Here is a 13,916-nt window from a genome sequence, read left to right as displayed (position 1 = left end):
TTGATATAGAAGTAGACAGTAGAACAGTAGAGACTAGGGAAGGTAGAAGGGAGGGGAGGTTGGGGAGAGGTTGATTAATGGGCACAAAGTTATGATTATATAGGAAGAATAAGTTCTAGTGTTCTTTTTTTCTTTTTCTTTTTTTTTCCTATCCTGCCATCCATTAGTAAGTTCTGGTGTTCTGTTGCACAGTAGGGTGGCTCTGGTTAGCAGTGAAGTGTTGCATATTACAAAATAAGTAGAAGAGAAGTTTTTGAATGTGTCTACCACAAAACAATGATAAATGCATGAGGTGATGGATACAAACTACCCTGATTTTATCACTACACAACATATACATGTATCAAAATGTCAAACTTACCCCTTAAATATGTACAATTACAATATGTCAATTAAAAAAATTTTAACAACTGGAATAGTCAAATCTGACTGATGCATAGCATGCTCAATAGCACTCTTCAGTGTCTTTGGTTGGTTTTTTTTATATTCTCACTCACTCATATTCAATATTAGCCCACATTTGATTTTGACTCTCTTTATCTAGTACACATTACTAATATCCCACAATAATCTTTCCAAATAGGGGGAATAAAAACATCTTCAGTTTTACACTAATGGATCCCATATGCCCTTTTACTTCTAAGTACTGTCTACAAGGCTCACAGCTCAAAACTGTAATTATATGACAAGCCTTAAGCAAGAATAAAATTTTTTTAAATGTATCTAATCTGAGATACTAGTAAGGGTAAAAAATAAACAGAAAATTTGATGCTCATAAAATGAAATAATAAAAGAAATTATGACTTCCTTAGGTTCCAATATATTTTGCTATACAAACTAATGTATATGTCCAATGTTAAGTATTTCACTTATGCTAACCTGCAGAAAACATTCTATAGCATGGATATTGTAGCAGTCTGAATCTAATCAGAAGACAGAAATCACACAGTAATTTACATGAGGGAAAGTTAATCTAAAGAATTATTAACTATGATAAATAACTATAAGATATAAGGAAATTATATACAGCACCCAAGGCTAATGGAGAGTACACAAGGAGAAATAAACTTGGAAGGCATTCATATCTTGCGGGAGAAGGCATGGTTTGCCCACTGGATAGCAGAGAATTTCATTGGTTTGATCAGGCCAGAGCATGTCCGGATTTGCTGGGCAAGAAATAGGCACCTGCCAGAGTGCATATGGGGAAGCAAGTGGTCAGTAACTGGTGGCATGAGTATGCAATGGCAGTCTGGGTGCTGGTTGGAGCAGAAAACCTTCAGATCATGCAGGGTATGTAGCAGCTCTGGTTTCTGTGCCAAGAGGGCTATGGAAGGGTTACAGCCAGGCCGAGGCTACAAAGTCATGGAAGAACCCTGTTTGGAGTCCATGGCTAGAAAAGGAGCCACCAGACATCCTCACACTCATACTCCCAAACCATGGTCTGCACAAGAACCTGCAAGAGAGCCTCTTCCTCCTGCCAGGTCTGTCCAGCATCCTCTACTGAGACAGCTTAACATGGTACTCACTGTAAAGAAGAAATACTTGAAGGAATTTTATTGTTTATCACAGAGAATATATCGAAGGGTTCATACAGAGCTGAGAGGCGATAAATTAAGAACAGACAGTCAAAGGCTCTTCTCTACCTGTGAATCCTTTCTCTATTTTTCTTGCTTTGTCTCTATTTTTACCATCTCTCAAAAAATAAAAAAATAAAAAACAATTGAGTACCTACTATTCACTAAGAAAAGATGAAAAAACACAGTTCATGTCCCTAAGGAGTAGAGGGCATGGAAACAAGAAAACAAACAATTGAAATGCAATGTGGTAAGTACCAAAATAGAGATGTGTACACAAGATTCAGGCTCCGACTGCTCATTTCTGCCTGTGGATCTCAAGAAAGGATTCAGTCCAAGAGGCTAACTTCACTATTTTGTAGCAGAGCAGTGTTATGAAGCTTATAGCAAGTAAATCACTAAAAAATGATCAAGGTATTGAGGTTTTCATGACCTTTTTTTTTTTAACATAAACTTGTGTGGAATCAAGGCATTCCCCATAAAAGCATCATTTTTACTTTCTTGAATATTAACAGGTTTCTTGAGAGGGTAAAAATTTTTTAAAGTTAAAGCTACTAAGGCAGGAACTACACACAATCCAAGTGTGTCATTTATGCTGCTGTCCACAATCTTGATGTGCCTATAGGAATATGTTATATTCACAAGACTACTGCATTTGATAATTAATAAAGGGCATATGAAGCTTTAGGCTGGTCTCAGACTTTAATGATCCTGAAATTTCTAAATTAATACAATCAAAAAGAATCAAAATACAGACTTGCCGAAAGCTATGAGGCAGTTCCAAATGTGATAAAACCCAAAAAAGTAGGTAGTTATACTTCCCAGTCTGGAAATTAGATAAGAGACATGATCTTTCAGAAGCCTCCATACTGTTTTCCACAGGGATTGTACTAATTTGCAGTCTCACCAACAATGTATAAGCACGCCTTTCTCTCTGCATCCACACCAGCATCTACTGCTTTTGGACTTTTTAATGAATGCCATTATAACAGGAGTAAGGTGATATCTCATTTTGTTTTTAATCTGCATTTCCCTGATGATTAGGAATGTTGAGCATTTTTTCATAATGTAGTATATGTATACCATGAAGAACTACTTGGCCATAAACAAGAATGAACTAATGCTTTTTGCAGCAATTTGGAAGGAACTGGAGGCCATTATCCTAAGCAAAGTATCTTAAGAATGGAGAAACAAACACCACACCTACTCTTTAATAAATTGGAACTAACCAATGGCCACACAAGTACTCAGAGGAAAGTAAAAGTCACTGGAAATCAAGCAGGGAGGAGGGGAGAGGTGGGGAAGGGCAAAAACCCACCTAATGCGTATAATGAACACTATTCAGGTGATGGGCCCATTTATAGCTCTTACTCAAGCCATGTATCAAAAACATCTGTACCCCCTTAAAACTTTGAAATTTAAAAAAAGATAAGACCTGCAGAGTTTGAAAGTCAATATATTAGTTTCTGTTGAAGCCACATGATTGCCTAGAGAGGAGTCTTAAGGAGAGAACAAAATGACTATCTTAAGTTGGGTTCTGCAGAAACAGAATCTGAGACAGAAATTCTTATTCAAGTTATTTATTGAAGGAGTGCTCTCAGGAGAAGGGGAGTGAAGGAAGCACAGCAGGGCAGGGAAAAAATCTAAGCAAGGATGTGGTCTCAGATGAAGCTTAGCTTCAACTTAATCCCATGGGGATCTCTGAATCAGCAACACACCGCAGAGCTGGCCCCACCTTGGGGCAAGGAGGCCAGACTTCTAGAGCCCCTCTCCCATCAGAGACTTGTTAGCTGCAGGCTGCATTGGGAAGGGAGCAGGGTCTGGCTCATTTTTCAGGAAAGTCTTTGGAGAAGAGGTCAGTCGTGAAGCACTATCAGCAAACACCAACAGTAGCTGTTAAATTGGGAGCACTGGCAGGTAAAGAGGATCTGGATGGGACACCAACTATGTCCACCACAAAAATCAATGGATAAACTTTGGGGAATCTGTATGGAGGAAGAAAACATGTGAGGGACACTGAGAAGAAGTCTAAGAAGGATGGCAATAATTAAAGAGAATTATATTAGTAGCAGCCATAATAGGTTTGTCTGAGCATCAAAACAGAAACTATAAGACTGAAAATAGAGCAGAGTGAAACAGTTACAAATAACTCTCTGTAGTCAACTCATTGTAAGATCTCTACACCAAATAAAATTCAGTAGCTCCCTTTATCCACAGGGCATATGTTCAAGATCCCCAGTGGATGCCTGAAATCATGGATTCTACCAAATTCTATATATACTATGTTTTTTCCTAAACAGACCTATGATAAAGTTTAATGTATAAATCAGGCACAGTAAGAAATTAACAATAACTAATAAAAAATAGAACAATTAAGTAAAATAAGGGTTATTGAACACAAACACTGCAATACTGAGACAGTAGATCTGATAACCAAGAAATCTACTAAATGACTAACGGAAGGGTAGTGTATATAGCCTGTGTGAGCTGGATGAAAGGATGATTCACATCCCGGGAGGATGGAGCAGGACAACACAAGATTTCATCACACTACTCAAAATGGCACACACTTTAAAATTATGAATTGCTTGTTTCTAGAATTTTCTATTTAATATTTTCAGATCGTGGTTGACTGTGGGTAATTGAAACTGGGGGAAGCAAAATTGTGTATGGGGGGCTACTGTATTTTTTTTAAAGATTACACATATTGTAATCATTTGTTGTCTCAAATAATTGGTATAAAATAAAGCAAAAACAAAGTCTACACCAGGCAAAAGGGCAGCCATTACCATCTTGGCCTGTAAGATGCCAGTCTGAAAGAGCATGGCCTAATAATTAGGCAACCCACCTGGAATTTGCAAATCACCTGGAAGGGACGTGGCAGTGGCTTCTAGGCCTACTGGCTTCCCTGAATGCTGTCACTGCAAGGCTTTGGGGAAATAAAATATTCTCCTTATAAGTATCTCAAACAAGATGCTAAACTACACTATAATAAAATAAAGGGGAAACTTGATTATGCATAATTAAACAAGAATATACTATGGGACAATATCCTAGTGGTTTGCAATTATCTCATCTTGGAAAAAGAGTCACACCATTAAGTATTTTTATTTACGATGTATTGCTTTATTACATGAAATAAATAAAAAATTTTGTAATGATTAAAAAATTAAAACGTTTGATTTCCAGTTTTACTAAACATTGTTTCTTTTATTAAGATTAAACCAATTGAGCTAATAATAATTAACCTCTAATCATTTAAGCAGGTCTTAGGAATTGTGCATATTGTGTTAATATCTTACCAAGTTGGACTCATGGGATATAATCAGAACATACCATTATACTTTTGCCTCTAATGCCCTCTAAACATATTCTGTGAGGGTAGTTTATCCTCCATCTTTGCCAAAAACTGAGTCAGGCCTCACAGTTTCATCAGCACTTGCTGAGTGCATAGCCCTAAACTGACTTCACACACTCTGCATCCAGCAGATATTTACTGCCAGCTTTCTCTGATGGGGTGAATTTCAGGTTCTCTAGAGATGCCCAGCATTAGAGTGGACTCTAACACTCAGTTCCTTGACCCAGGCAAATTCACTCCCCACTAGCAGTTTTTACTCCTTCTTCAGCCTCTATTAATTTGGCAGTCACTTCCAGCTTCTCTTCAGTGCCCTCCAGATCACCCCCTATTGGGCAGCATTAGGAAGACCCTGATTCAAGCTCCCTTGAACCTGTGACCCACTCCAGGCTGGGATAACATTTCCTTGGCCTTTGCCTTCACAACCCCTAGGAGTGTAGTCTGAGCCCAATGTCCCCTTCAGTTCATTTGCCAGCAGATATACAAATCAAGCTTTCTGACTCCCCCCTCTCTTGCCTTAAAATGAAGGAGGACATGCCCCACAGGAAAAGAGATAGTCAGCAATTTTTTTTAATCCACTTTAAACTTTGTACAGTGTCTGTTTCATGACTAACTATGGTATCTGATATATTGGTGTCTCAGTCAAAACCTCCAATTTAACATCTGCTTATATTTAAAAACCAATGAAAAATAAGTACTATGTCTTAGGTAAAAGCTTTGGAGAGTTGCATTGAAACAACCCAATTCTAATTAACTAAAGCAGAGCAGAGAATGGTAGAAGAACAAGGATAAACCCTGGTTACAGGGAACAGTCATGTATGGTTCTCAGAAGATCTGTGAAGTCCTATCAACTCCATCCCATCTGTGCAGGACTCTTGGACTGTGTAAGTAACCTCCCTCAGAGCCTTTAATGGGGAACTAGGGGGTATAGGTAGCTGACTCCCTAAGTAGAAAGTCATTTTCCTTCTAATTCTTTGTCCGCTATTCCATATAAAGAGGTCTCCTTTCTTTTTTTAGAAAAATTATTTGTATAAGTACTAAATTTGGTTGGCCATTGTGGGTGGGTTAGGGAAGACTGGCTCAGAGGTCACTTAAAACAACTTTTAGCCTCATTAAACTTAATATTTAAGGAGAATCACTTTCTCACTTGAAGTATTCAGGTAATTTGAATTCTCTGTTTTCCACTACTAGTATGAAACTATCTTGAGCCAACTAGCAAGAAAGAAATCTGTGATGGAAATACATCCAGTCTTAATAAGATATGGATAATTAGCTTACAGGATTGAGCCAATATACTTTCTCCAAACTAATTTTTGCATTCAACCACAACTCATAACATTTCCTTGTGATCGCATTTCCTTGTTTTTAAAAGTCTAACAATATTCTCAAAGCTGCACAGTTTATAAAACAAGAGGCTCAGCTAATGTTTTATCTTGTTTCTTTGGTGGAAAAGACTATCATGGGGACACATAAGGGTATGAAATTTTTCTTCCAAAGTAAAAAATCTCATAATATTGTACTAGAAATCTAAAATGCCACATTCATACATGTCATATTACACCAAACGCCACATGTGCTTAAAAAGTTTTCACTTTCATCTAGAACAGTTAAGAAAACAAACAGAATCATTTTGTACAAAAGTAATTCAGTCCCTAGTAGCCTTTCTTTATTCTTGTCACTTTAAAGGAATTGAAGAAAGGAAAAATCTAATCATATAATCTAATGCAAGAGAAGATTATAGTATTTATCAAAAATACCCTTTTCATTTATTAGTAGACTTACAGAGAAAATGATCGGCCATTTCTTTATCACCTAGCCAGACCGTGAACTTTTAAAATGTTTCAGCCATCTTAAAGGTTCAGATTAAAAGAAACAACAACAACCTGTTTTCAGGCAAATTTAAACATCCACACCTCCAAAAGAAATTAATGTTCTATTATACTCAGAAATCAATAAGCAATCAAACTTGCCCTAGTGTGAATCACATACAAATTACCTTTGAAGTATTTACAAAACAATAATTTCATTGAGATAGCAGTACCCAATTCCAATTTCCTTTACTATTGTCGAAACTGTAACATAAATGTACTAAAACTTTTGTAATAGTTTTTTTTTTTAAATCACCCTTTGCATAATGGAAAAAGTAATGAGAGCGAGCTCAAGTTTCAAGAAGAAAAATTTTGTAGAGAAAGGATTAGGCAGGATGATGAGAGACACCCATGCAAGCTAGAAAAATCAAAGGACAGGAAAAGAATTTTTAAATTTTTATTAATGTTCTTACAAAGCTTACAGCTGAATGAAGTTAAGCATTCAGCATTTCAATTATTTCTTTTTAGCAGTAAGAAGAATGTAGAAAACAGTTGCACATTTACCTTAACCTGTTGTTAGCCTGCGGAGAGCAGTCCTCAGAAGTCCTCCTCCAATATCATCCAGCTTCATTTCTCTGACCCCAACACTCACATCAATATTCCAAAAAGGCTGTATATCTAAAATCATAAAAACTTACCACATTTAAGTTTTATAGTAATCCTTCTCAAATATTAAAGCACTTAAAACTCATCATGTAAAATTTTTAAAATTACAGAGTCTAGCATAGGGATCATCACCACAACTGTCACCAAAGATTCTTAATCAATACATGTATATTTTAAGAAATGTATAACTTGTTCAAGGTTTGAACCTCACTAGAGAAACACTGATCTAATTTGAGGATTCATATTCAAATCACTGAGAAGTTGTTATGGCAATTATAATCAACTTTAATCTGTAAAATAGGTTAAAGGTAGCTAGATGATGGATAGATGGATGGATGGATGGATGGAAGGCAGGAAACAGATAGATAGATACATCCAGTAGGAAGTGGAAAAAGAAAATGAGGAAGGAAGTAGAGGAGATGAAAATGAGTTTCTTTTTTTAACATAAGGTAGCTAAGATTAAGTCTGTATAATGCAAACAATTTTAATTAATTTTTACATTAAATTCATTGGTTGTTTAGTAACATGCAAACTCTGCCTTTGACTACTTTGAAACCATGACATGGTCCTTTGGGATCTACCTCCTTTTTATTCTCCCTCCATCTTTATTTATTTCACCCATAACCAGACTACCTCTCTCTGCTCAGCCTTCTTCTTCTATGGTTTCTTTCACTCTTTTGTCATTTCCTCTTGGTAACTTTATAAATTTACTATTTTATTATCTCTTGTTCCTATGTCCCCCATTAGTGTAGGTAATCACTCCTCTATGGAGTGATTAAAAGTACCTCCGCCAGGATCATGTCTTCCCTACTCCTTCAGACCATACCCCTGAAATTTTAGAGCTCCTATCTTTCAGGTTGAGAATGACTTTACTCACTAACTTCTCTTTTAAAATCTATATACTTCTGGAAGAAATATATACCTCTGGAAGATCAAGTCACAAATAGCTGGAGACCCTTTTTCCCTGACAGACAGGAACAAGTAGGCTTGAATGCTTTGGACTTCTGAGAGACATAGAGTAAATGTATCTTGACTTACTTTAAAATGTGGAGACATCTCGCAATATGTACACAATACACATTGAGCAATTGATTTTTCTGTCTTCACTTCATTTTTTTGGACATAATTTTGATTGCAAGTAACAACAAATTCTAACACGAAAGTATTTTCCTATACTCATAGACTCAGACAAATTAAAGAAATAAACTGAAAAGATTAGCAACACATCATCAAACTTCCTCCCCACTTTCATATTTTACAAAAAGAATTTAGAAATATCTCAAAACTATAGTCTTTATATTTTTTATACACACATACACACACACACACACACACACACTCACACACTCAGGCTAGGAACATTACGAGTCACATATCACTATATCTCCACCTCTTTTCTTGTCTAAAAATGTTCCCCAACCTGCCTTGATAGCCCAATCTAGCATTATTATCTTAGGCAATGATTACTGTTGGAAAATCCTTCCAAACAATTCCAAATTTTTCTCATGTTATAGTTCAATTTTTGTCTTTTAATTTTGCCCATTGTCAAGATGACTAGCTAATCATGATCCTTTAGCACTTTTCCATACTTTGTACTTGAAGACAGAGGTTATTCTTGTGTTTGTTTACCCTTTTATAATGTAAACAATCCTTCAGCACAGGTCCTACTATGCATTTTTATGGGTTCTCCTTCCTCACAACCACCCCCAACTAGAATCATTAGTGAAGCTCATTTTCATATACTGCTTATATTTTCACGATATTTCTTCAGCATTTTAAAAATATTTTTTAATATTCAGCACTTAAGGAACAGCATTCTTTAATATAACTGGAAACAGAAAATGATTAAAGTTTAAATTCATTAGGCACTCATTGTTTATTGAATTTAGCTAAAATGTTATGAATTTTTCTATTTTTAATCTTTGTTATGATTTATTTTCTATTTTCAATTATATGAGAAAGCATTTCCATATTTTAATAGATTTGTTATATTTAAATTTTTCTCCCTTGAATAATTCTTTATTCCGTTATTAGCGTAATATTTCAAACTAAGGTGTTCTTACTGCAAGTCCCTTGTTTTCATGTCTTTTTCTTGCCACAAATAAACATATTATTAAATAAATTTCCTCTCTCCTTAATAGTAATTCTTACCACCTACCTGACTTACAGCAACATTTTGAGGATTGATAGAGCCATCAATAAACACTTGAAATTCCTTACTGTTGTTAGATAAAGGACTGTATAAGGCAGTAATGTTGTATTTTTGTTTTGTTTTGTTTTTCTAGACATCCTACAATAATTCCTTAAAGGACTCTTCTCTCCCTCTTGTCCTTGTAATAAAATATGAGTAAAACTGAACTCAATAGAATATAGATCCCTTTTAATAAGAGTTCATTCATTTCTATTAGTTACAGAAGATAGGTTCACCACTGTCCATTCAAATAACAACTAAATGGGGCATGACCAGACCAACTGATTTCAAATTAAGATATAACAGATTAACAGTATATCTCAGCAGTTGGCTTTTTCATAGCTAGCCCATTAACTAATGGAGGAAATACTGTCTCTTTAAAATCAAGAACTATAAAGTTCTTTTCCTAGGAAATCAGAGATTTTCAGGTAAATTCTTTACACCTCTCTTTGTTGATTCTCCTCTCATAGTATTAATCAGTAGGTTCCAATGGTTATTTCTCTGTCATTTTGTATGTGTGGTATGATAAGACTAAACCTGAAATTAGAAAACCTAGGTCCAAATTTCTTTCCACCGCTTATGAATTAGGTAACCTTGAGCAAGTGTTTCTAAATCTAAATTGCCTTATAGGGATAAGAGAATATTTTCTCTCACTAAGTCATAAAGGTTTTGAGAGGATGGAATTAGAAAATGTATGTGGAGGCACTGCATACATTTTCTATTGCTTCTATGTATAAGACATTGAGATGCCAGCCTACCTAGCTTTATTGACACTTTAGACCACAATTCTATTGATTGTTAATAGAATTGTGATTTTGTGTAATCAAATCACAATTCCCATGTAAGAAACAAGTGGGAAAAAAATCATTGGCACATTTAATTAGGTCTTCCCATTTACCCATCCCTGATTTCACATGTATATTTAAAGACACTGAGACTTTACAAAGGGCTTAAAACACCTCTGAATATTTTGCGTTTTCCTTCCAACTCATTGACCAACAGGTCTGTCTCTGCTATCCCTTCCCCTTTGGCCAGCCCTGGTCCTTCCACCTGAATATCTTTCCTTTATCCATGCCTATTGGAACGTTACTAATCTTTAAAAGTCTAGCTTAAAAGTAACTTTTTCCATTAAATATTCCTCAGTTCCCCAATTAAAAGTAATTTTTTAAATTCATTTTTGTCCCTGTAGCACCTGTCTTTGTAGTACATGTACTTTAGTCTTCTCCCTAAGATGATGACCAAACTGAATGAAAGGGAGGAATGGAATTCTCTCTTCATCATTGCATCTTAGTGCCAAATAGAGACCCTTAAACATGAACTTTACTAAACAAATCTCTATTACTTTTATTCATCTGTCTCACACAAAATTACAGAATTAGTCTTTCATTAGTTTTCACCACATCTAGTACACAAAAAAAGTTGTAAGAATATAATTGTAAGGATATAATTTTATACCACCTATGAATCTAATTTGAATGCATCAGTCCTAAGTTTTATCCTTACATTTTTATCCATTGACCCCATCTTTCTTAACTCCCTATACATGACTTCCCTGGTGTTTCTCCTTCTTAGCATTCTAGAGGATGTTTTAAATTTCCAACTCTATTTTCCCATATCTTTTGGATCTTGTGGAATATTCTTTTCCATCAATCATTTCAAGATCTAGCATGACAGTTAGCCCTTCCAAGAGGCCTCACCTGATTAACCTTTCCGTATAGTCCTTTTATAAACCCTAAGATCTCAGATACCAGGACCGCATTTTTAGAAATGAAGGAGAATGTATGACTTCGTACTAGAACTGCATTAGGATATATGGCCTAAAAGCATAGTTGCTTTAAGGCAATTTATCAGTACCCTTCAAGGTTTGTTTCTAGAGCATAAAACTAATAACAGCAGAAAGTAATTTTTTAACAATATATATATATACCAACATTTTTTATCCTTACATTTTTGTGTGCATGAATAATATTTCTTGAGAGCAGAGCATTTTGCACTATGCCAAGGTTTATACTATGAAGACAAAATGTACAAGCAATTCCTGCTTATTTATCATAATATCTTTCTGGAAATTATTTTGTGAACTAAACTGCAATAAAAGGAATCAAAATTGCTCATTGAAAGACTACCATACCAGTAACCAACCCTGACAAAGAACCCGGCACCAGATAAGTCATAGATATGACTAACAGTACTTTAAAACATAGTAAGAAGTTTGAGATTCTTTAACAATTCAAAAAACAACTTTAACAATAAAATGTAATTCATATTCTATAAAATTATTTAAAATACCTGTCAGTCATCAGTGTTAGTAAAGGCAGCCCTGACAGCAGCCACCCGGTGGTGGTGCGGCACCCTACAGCGGCGGGCTGCCGCGCATGCGCCCCAAGACCACGCAGGACGCGGTCCCCTCGTGCACCGTCAGCCGGCCCCTAGAGGCCCATTCAGGCGCTGGACCCCCTCAGCAATGGCCACCGGCCGACTGCACACGACTTCCCCCTGGGGCGGCAGCTCCCCACCAGGCCTACCCCGACCCTGGGCCCTGAGGAACTATTGAGCAGCAGGGACTGTCACCCTGCCCTGAGGCTTCCCCCGGGCTTCCATGGCCAGCCCGGGCCCAACTATCCACCCTTCCTGCCCGACCAGATGCAGCCGCCGGTCCCGCCGCTCCATTACCAAGAGCTCGTGCCACCCGGTTCCTGCATGCTAGAGGAGTCCAAGCCAAAGAGGGGAGGAAGATCGTGGCCCCGGCAAAGAACCACCACCCACACCTGTGATTACGCGGGCTGCGGCAAAACCTACACAAAGAGTTCTCATCTTAAGGCACACGTGCGAACCCACGCAGGTGAGAAACCCTACCGCTGTGACTGGGATGGCTGTGGGTGGAAATTCGCCCCCTCGTATGAACTGACCAGACACTGCTGCGAACACACCGGGCACCGCCCCTTCCAGTGCCAGAAGTGCGACTGGGCATTTTCCAGGTCGGACCACCTCGCCTTACACATGAAGAGGCACTTTTAAGTCTCAGACAGTGAGTGTGACCCACACTGCCAGAAGAAACTTCAGTATTTTTTACCTTTCACACTGTCTTCCGGATGAGGGGAGGAGCCCAGCTGGAAGCACTACAATCATGGTCAAGTTCCCAGTTGAGTCCACTTGTGAATGAATAATCAGAAACAATGAGGAATCCAAAAGTCAAAAATCAAAGAACAGATGGGGTATGTGACTGGATCTTCTATCATTCCAATTCTAGAATATTCCTAGACTTACAAAACGCCAAGGGGTGACTGGAAGTTGTGGATATCAGGGTATAAATTAGATCCGTGAGTTGGAGGAGGGAAGACCAGAATTCCCTTGAATTGTGTTTTGATGCAATATAAGCATAAAGATCGCCTTGTATTCTCTTTGCCTTCTAAAAGTCATTATTATGATGTTAGAAGAAAAGGAAGAAATTCAGGTACTGAAAATGTGTTTTAATAGCCTAACTGATGGTGCTTGGTGAGTCTTGGTTCTAAAGGTACCAAACAAGGAAGCCAAAGTTCTCAAACTGCTGCATTCTTTGACAAAGAAAATCTATTTTTGTCTTCCGATCTACATTTATGACCTAAGTCAGGTAAATACGCCTGGTTTACTTTAACATTTTTATGCAGTCTGTTATGCACTGTGGTTTCAGATGTGCAATAATTTGTACGATGGTTTATTCCCAAGTATGCCTTTAGCAGAACAAATGGTTTTTCTATATAGTTCCTTGCCTTAATAAATATGTAATATAAATTTAAGCAAACTTCTATTTTGTATGTTTGTAAACTACAAAGTAAAATGAACATTGTGTGGGTTTGTATTTTGCATACTCACGGTGAGAATTAAGTTTTAAATAAACTTATAATATTTTATCTGAAAAAAAATAATAAAATAAAATAAAATACCTAAGTCTTATACTAATCATCAAGGATTCTGAGTGAACATGGAAAATATTTTTGAAAAAATTGAATCTACTATGCTGGATATAGTAATATTTAATAATTATCTTTCCAAAAATTTGGGGGGAAGCCCACATCCTAGGATGATGGCTAAGCCTAAATCCTGGCAACATACTGCCCCGCAATGATGCATGGTCAATGGTCCTGGGCTCTGTTCTGAGACCTACGGTCTGTAGATGCTGAAGCTGAAAAGCAAAAAATGCAAAGCCAAATATTATTCTTTCCAAATAGGAAAGAACATAGACTTTGGAATAATTCCACCTGGGTGCACATTCTGCCTTGTTAGCTACCTTGTGGCTGTGCAAATGTAAGTAAGCCATTTAAACTCTAAACTTCTGTTTACAC

The 13,916-nt window shown here is 36.8% G+C and overlaps 1 pseudogene; it reads left to right on the top strand.

Annotated features, from left to right (window-relative positions):
* The first annotated feature begins 5,743 nt into the window (after positions 1–5,743).
* Positions 5,744–12,759, top strand: LOC105809207 (annotated as a pseudogene).
* Positions 12,760–13,916: the final 1,157 nt, after the last annotated feature.

The sequence above is a fragment of the Propithecus coquereli genome, unplaced genomic scaffold, assembly GCF_000956105.1.
Source record: "Propithecus coquereli isolate 6110/MARCELLA unplaced genomic scaffold, Pcoq_1.0 Scaffold191, whole genome shotgun sequence".
NCBI lineage: Eukaryota > Metazoa > Chordata > Mammalia > Primates > Indriidae > Propithecus > Propithecus coquereli.
Note: the sequence above shows the minus strand (reverse complement) of the source record. Positions and strands in the feature narration are given on the sequence as shown.